This window comes from Hypomesus transpacificus, chromosome 13, assembly GCF_021917145.1.
Source record: "Hypomesus transpacificus isolate Combined female chromosome 13, fHypTra1, whole genome shotgun sequence".
Lineage (NCBI taxonomy): Eukaryota > Metazoa > Chordata > Actinopteri > Osmeriformes > Osmeridae > Hypomesus > Hypomesus transpacificus.
Window position 1 is genome coordinate 11,584,151 of NC_061072.1, and position 6,000 is coordinate 11,590,150.

A 6,000-nucleotide genomic window follows, 5' to 3' on the forward strand; every position below is an offset into this window, starting at 1 on the left:
AATAATGAGTGTTCCTGTCTGTGTGCATGAGTGTGATTAACTGTGTATGCTGTGAATCTGTGTGTGTGTGTGTGTGTACCTGTGTGTGTGTGCCTGTGTGTGTGTGTGCCTGTGTGTGTGTGTGCCTGTGGGTGTGTGTGCGGAGTGTGATTATTGGACTGATCCCCCAGCTCTCTCCAGGGACGTGGTCTCTCTCTCTGCAGTGCTGTTTGATATGCTGAACAGCAGACACGCCGAGCCGCCCAGAGCTGGCCGAGGTTTCTCACGCAACCACAGGCAACCCATGCCTGCACACAGCAGCAGCTGATCCACACACTGGGACTGAGAGAGCAACATCCACTGGTGCTGAGGCACACTGAGGCATGGTGGAGACTGCTAATCATTCTCTTTCTACTCCACACCTTTATACACATGGATGGATGGAATTAGGCTCAATGTTGTCCTTTTGCCAATGTTCCTCTAAAGAAGTACCGGTAAGCAGTCTAGCTACAAAAATGAAGACGTCTAACTAATTCAAAAAGCAAGAACATACAAGAGCTTGCCTGACTGCAAACCAAACTGCATATCTAATATCTAAACCACAAATATGACCTGAGACTACATGTTCACAAAACCAGTTGAGTTTATTCTCTTCGGTAAACGACCTCACTCCTACGCCTCAGGTCTGATAGAGATGCATGTCACCAGGCTGAATCAGAACCATACACTATTACAGAGAAAGACAGAGAGGCAGGCTGAGAAAGGGTGTGTGTGTGTGTGTGTGTGCGGCAGCTATAACAGCAGCAGTGAGCAGCAGGGTTCAGGGAGGTCAGACAGGGTGACAGGGATATCCGCCCACCACTTCCATTAATTGTTGCTGGTGATGAGGAGTGGAAACAGCTCCGAGGGAGGGAGGGAGGGAGGGAGAGGACGCACGCCCCAGGCCTCGCTCACCTCCCTGAGAAACAGGTTTAATCACAGAGGACACGTAGTCCTGTCTGGTGACTTCATCTAGCAGGCTTGGGTGTTGCACAAGCGCACACACACACACATACACGTGTGTATGGAAACCAGCACACTTTAACAGCCTACATTCCCACACTAGCAGACACTAGCTAGAGATGTGTGGTGAATACCTCTATGACAAAAACAGCAGTGGTGCAACGACCTAGTCAAGGTCAGTTATCATCTGAGTCCAGCCCAGGGGCGTGTGTGTGTGTGTGAATACGTGGAACCACTGGGTTCAAGATGACTAGCTGTGTCTGGTGCTGTGAGGCGAGGAGGGGGGAGGGGGGGGAGGGGGAGGGGGAGACTGAACAGTAAACAGTGCTGTTTCCTCTTTCCTGCCGTCTTGCCTTTGTGTTTTTCACACACTGGCCTTTCAGCAGAAACACCGCATCTCCTCTCTGCTGCTATTTCAGGACGCGAGAAGGGGGGGGGGGGGAGCGGAGAGCGAGGGAGGAGGGAGCAGCATGATTTATTCATTGACCTGCAGGTTGAATTCCTCCCCCTCCTCTCTTTTTCCCTCCCTCCCTCCCTCCGTTAATCCTGCAGTGCCTCCTAGCAGCTGTCAGAAGGGAGCGAGGGAGAGAGAGCGCTGGAGAGGGGAGAGCGCGTGAGAGAGAGCGAGCCAGAGGAAGAGAGAGAGAGAGAGAGAACCGGAGAGGGAACAGCAAGAGCCTCGTCCTCCTTCTCCCATACATTTCATCTGACACGGCGCCATCAAACCACATCTGACCTAACACGTCTCTCTGTCTCGCTGTCTACGTGGTGTAGCTGCATCCGTGGTGTTCCCCCCTACCCTAAATAACTGCCCTACATCCTCGTGTGACACATTGCGAGGTGCAACCGGAAAAAAAAAAACTCAGCGTTTCATTCGACCGTGAAAATCACCTCAGTTACGTGGACACTGTTTGCCGGGGCGAGGTCTTGGGGTTCAGGGACCGTCGGCGCTGGGCTGGTTGGAGGGATTTCTTGCACAAAGCTACGTGGAAGACGGTCACAACGTCCCTGCCGGATAACTGACAGATGTGTCTCAATCTGTCTCTAACCGCCTGCCAGCCCTCCCTCTCCTAGCTTCAACAAAAACGTGTAGGTGTAGAAACACACAAATATACCCTGGTGAAGGGCAGAGCAGATGTGGACCTGCTCTGCTCTGCCCCCCCTTGCATCCCTCCCTTCATCGATCAGTTTAATGGCAGTGATCCGGGGTTTTCCACCCGGCGGAGCAGAGAGGTAGACAGAGGAACACTGAAGGGTGGAGTCTCTCCTCCACACTGGGATCCCAATGACTTCCAGATCTCAATCTGACCCAGAAAAACAGGCCTCCCTCCCTCCCTGCCTCCCTCCCAGACACAGGAAGACTGGGAGCGGTCAGGGTGCGTGTTCGTGTGTGCATCCGTGTCATTTGACCGAATAAAAGTGACCTGGGCTAGCAGGAGCGAGTACGATACTTGTGTGTAGAGTAACAGACAGCCCTGGGATCTCTCCCGTAGGTCCTGGACACTGGAGCACAGAACCGTCTTTGAGCTCGCTCGTTACAGAGCTGCAGCCAGCCAATCGGTGCGTCTGAGGAGCGTTCACATCACTGCACACACAAAGCGGCCATGCAAGCTAGGCATGCAAACACCCGTTGTGGAGGTGATGGAGGATCAGATTAGTTATGGCTCCACTAAACACGGATGACCCTCACACCATTCCACATGATGTAGAGCACGCTCGCCTGTCTTAATGACACACACACACACATTCTGCAGTAGTATTGACACTCTCTCTCTCACACACACACACACACACACACACACACACACACACACACACACACACACAGCAGTCTTATTTACAACCTGCTGAGTGTATACAAATGAGGACTCCAGGCCAAGCTGCCCCCATAAACACTAAAAGGTTAATGATTCACCTGTCATATAAACCAGTCAGTCAAGTCCAGTTGAATGGACGCCTACAGTGACTAACACCTGGAAGTGCATTTCATACATAACACATAATACACATCATTTGGATTGTGGAGAGAGACACTGAGCCAGGTAGACAGAGGCTATAGTCCCAAGCCCAGGACACCACTACAACTGAGACCATCCACATGACCGAGGGATCCAATTAGCATTCCGGTCCTCAGCTCTCCTTTGCTGTGAACACTGCTCAAATAATGGGGAGGGGGAGGGGTTGAGTGTGTGTCTCCTCTCTCCGTCCCCTGCCTTCAGCGTTCATGGCCACAGACAGTGTGTGTCCCTGTGGTGATTCACAGCCCAGGACCTGGCTGGCAGGATGTATGCGTCAAGGTGACAGCGGAGGGGACACAAGGAGGAAGAGGAGGAGGAGCAGAGGGGGGGGATGACTTTCTCCCACAAGGAGGAGATGACTCCAGCCCCATTCCACACTGACCCAGGAAGTATACTCTGGCTTGTAAAAAAAAAACGATTCTTAATGCAAATCATTTCAGGATGTAAGGCAGAAAAAGAAAAAGAGAGGGGGGGAGAACGACAGAGAGATAAAGGGATAGCAGGAGAGTGCAACCATTTGAACATGGTTGAGATCCCCAGATGTAACAGTAATGCCAGACGTGTGGAGAAGACACAGAAGGTCAGGGAGGAGACAGAACAGATTCATCAGTGCAGGAGAAGCGTTACCATGGCAGCGGCCAGCTAGCGACATGGGTGGGAGGGACGGAGTGATGGGGTGAGATGAGGCGAGGCTTGCGTCAGAAAGGAGAGAGATAGAGAGAGAGAGAGAGAGAGAGAAAGAGAGAGAGACGAGGTACAATCTACTACTGCTACTAACATCCACCAACCACAGGGCCTCTGTTAAAATGCTGTTGCCTTGGAGACACCGTTGCCATGGCAAACAACGCAAAATCACCACTGGTCCACCTCAGTGGAATAATAGGGGTGAGGATAGGAAGAACAAAAAGGAGGCTGTGGTTGACTAAGATCCACGTTTCCTCTCATGTAGCCTACCTCCGCCCTAACTACGATACCTTTTATCACCCAGCTCAGATACGGGCCTACAGCTCTGTAATTCAGAGATCCTCACACAACCATTTAGCTGTCAGCATATGAAGCAACGCCACAACCACAGAGAACATGCCTAGCTGCCCGCCTGCCTGCCCGCCTGCCTACCCAGCTGGAGAAACCGTCAACAGACTATCACATACACGCTGTTTAGTGACGGGACCATTTGTTCCCATGACAACAGCTGAGCGGGCGAGCCAGTATGTGAAAGTGGCTTGTTGCCGGGGTGATGTCATAAATGTTCTGTGTATCCTGGCAGAGAGAGGGGGTGAGGATGAGGGTTAGGGGATGGGGCTGGGGGGGGGGGGTGAAGGTTGTTGCTGGGGTGTAATTCTACACTGGGGTTACAGTGTGTGTTGTTGCAACAGTAATAGGATCTACAACCAGGCTCTAGCAGCCCTGGTGTCAGGCTAAATGTAACACAGACCATGTGTGTGTGTGTGTGTGTGTGTGTATGAACATGGCATGTTGCTACGGCAATGTGATACTATGTGTGTGTGGGTGTAGAATGTCAGCGTGAGGAAGTGTGTGTATTGGCTTGCTATGCGTTCGTGTATCGGAGAAAAAGTGTGTGCGTTGTGTGTGTGTGTGTGTTTACGCGAAGTAACGTGTGTCAAAGAGAAACAGTGTGTGTGTGGGTGGGAGTGTGTACTTTGGTGTGTGTTTCTGTGTGTCAGGACACAGAGAGGGTGCTTTGTTTATGGCTTTCCAGGCAAAGCCATCAAGTTTCTGGAGAGAGTTGCTGTCAGCTGCAGATCACTGAAGGACTGTGTGTGTGTATGTGTGTGTAGGGCAGGCCCAAGCCTAGCTTAGAGATAACAGCTGCAGATCCTCCCCCCCCCAGCCCTCCCCACCCCTAGCTCCCTCCCTCCTCTCACCCCAGTCATCCCCCAGCCGTTATAGAGATAATCTGTCGAATACTGGCCCACACACACACATGTATGAACACAGCCACACACACTCTCAAACACATAGTAGAGGGACCACAGAACCTCACTAGTATCACTATAATTGCCTGTCCCAACACTGCCAAATGAGATGAGTGGGACACATTCTACTTAGTGAGTGTGTGTGTGTGTGTTGAGGGCGTCACTATTAAGCCCAGAGGTAAGACAATTACAATACTACTACTGCTGCTGCTATTCATGGTGCTGTATGTAGGCCAACAGGATCCAACAAGCTTCTCTCACAGTTCCTGACAGCTAACACTGGGGCTATTGTTTAAAGGAGCAGCAGCTCTGCTGGCCCTTCAGTGGTTTTCCCCTCTGCATGTGTGTATGTGTGTGTGTGTGTGCTAAGACTGAGTCAGCACCCAACTGTATTAATCCACCTCAAATTCCCCCAAACGAAAGCGCTAACAACTTCTGCCCTACGACACAGCGCACACCGACACACACAGAAGCATCTCTTCTCTAACCCAACACGCCTCCACCGCAGTCCACGATCCCCAGCCTCGGCTGAGACGACCGGGCTTTCTAAAAACAGTGACTTCATTGTAGCGTTCATGCCAAACAGATTGCGCCCCCCCCCCCCTCCCCCCTCTCCCCTCCCCCCCCTCCTTCTGGCCCTGTGGCGGGGCACGGTGCAGGCTGAGCAGCCCTTCACTAGCCCAGCAGGCAGGATGTGAGTAAGGCTGTGCGCTCGGGTTCCGTCGGTCTGTCCTCCCGACAAGGCAAGGATCACAAGCGCCGTCGTGGCAACGCTGCTACTCTGCGGAACGTCTGTGGGATTTTGGAGTGAGGTCACCCCCTTCCTGCGGTGGTGATGTCATGTGATATTCCAGACCAGGCCCAGGGTCAGGGGTACATAGTGGGGACAGTCGAGGAATGTCTCGGACAGACCTGCGGGTCTCCCATGCAGCCTGGTGTGTTTCACATAATGGCCCGTCTGTGTGTGAGTGTGTGTGTGTGTGCAAGCGCGAGTCCATGGTTGGTTGTCCATCAGATATGTGTTGGGGATGGAGGGTGGAGCCTTTTCCTACCGGCACCAGCTG

The 6,000-nt window shown here is 52.4% G+C and overlaps 1 protein-coding gene across 4 annotated transcripts in view; it reads right to left on the reverse strand.

The window, feature by feature from the left end:
* jmjd1cb (jumonji domain containing 1Cb) overlaps window positions 1-6,000 on the reverse strand; it is a 76,764-nt gene that overhangs the window by 23,023 nt on the left and 47,741 nt on the right. The gene's annotated exons all lie outside the window — the stretch shown is intronic.